Genomic DNA, 965 nt, shown 5'->3' with positions numbered 1-965 from the left:
GGATGGTTCTTCCAGTTTGAGTTATAGGTATTCGAGTAAGGATTTCCTTGAGCATAGTTCACCTGTTCTGTTTGAATTCCTGTTAGGAGTTGACAATCTGTAGGAGTGTGACCTTGAATTCCACAGACCTCGCAATTTTGAGTTACGACAACCACGGTGGCTGGAGGTGATACATTTAAACTTTCAATTTTCTGGGCAAGAGCATCCACTTTTGCATTAACATGATCAAGGCTACTTATCTCGTACATGCCACCTTTTGTTTGAGGTTTTTCTACCACTGTTCGGTCGCTTCCCCACTGATAATGATTTTGAGCCATGCTCTCGATAAGTTGATAAGCGTCGGTGTAAGGTTTATCCATAAGCGCACCACCGGCGGCGACGTCTATTGTTAACCTTGTGTTGTACAAGAGACCATTGTAGAAGGTGTGAATTACTAACCAGTCCTCTAAACCATGGTGTGGGAAAAGTCTCATCATGTCCTTGTATCTTTCCCATGCTTCGAAAAGAGATTCGTTATCTTTTTGCTTAAATCCATTTATCTGGGCTCTCAACATAGCTGTTTTGCTTGGAGGAAAATATCGGGCAAGAAAGACTTTCTTCAACTCATTCCATGTGGTGACTGAGTTGGAAGGAAGAGACTGAAGCCATCTTCTAGCTTTATCTCTTAATGAGAAAGGAAAGAGACGAAGTCGAATTGCCTCTGAAGTGACACCATTAGCTTTAACAGTGTCAGCGTATTGGACAAATACGGATAAATGAAGGTTTGGATCCTCGGTAGGATTTCCAAAAAATTGATTCTGTTGCACTGCCTGCAACAATGAAGGTTTAAGTTCGAAGTTGTTCGCTTCGATTGCGGGTGGAGCAATACTCGAATGCGGCTCATCCTATGATGAAGCAGCGTAATCTCGAAGAGCACGAGCTGGTTCGGCCATCGCTGGTATCGTTAAAGGAAGGAGATTTTTGAG

General features: G+C 42.9%; 1 non-coding gene across 1 annotated transcript; it reads left to right on the top strand.

Moving 5' to 3' along the window:
• Positions 1-447: 447 nt before the first annotated feature.
• On the top strand, positions 448-554 carry LOC127124000 (small nucleolar RNA R71). The gene has a single exon (XR_007803645.1). It is a non-coding gene; the product is annotated as a small nucleolar RNA R71 (small nucleolar RNA).
• The last annotated feature ends 411 nt before the right edge of the window (positions 555-965 follow it).

Source organism: Lathyrus oleraceus, chromosome 2 (assembly GCF_024323335.1).
Source record: "Lathyrus oleraceus cultivar Zhongwan6 chromosome 2, CAAS_Psat_ZW6_1.0, whole genome shotgun sequence".
NCBI lineage: Eukaryota > Viridiplantae > Streptophyta > Magnoliopsida > Fabales > Fabaceae > Lathyrus > Lathyrus oleraceus.
The sequence above is the reverse complement of the archived record's forward strand: the minus strand, read 5'-3'. Positions and strand labels throughout refer to the sequence as shown.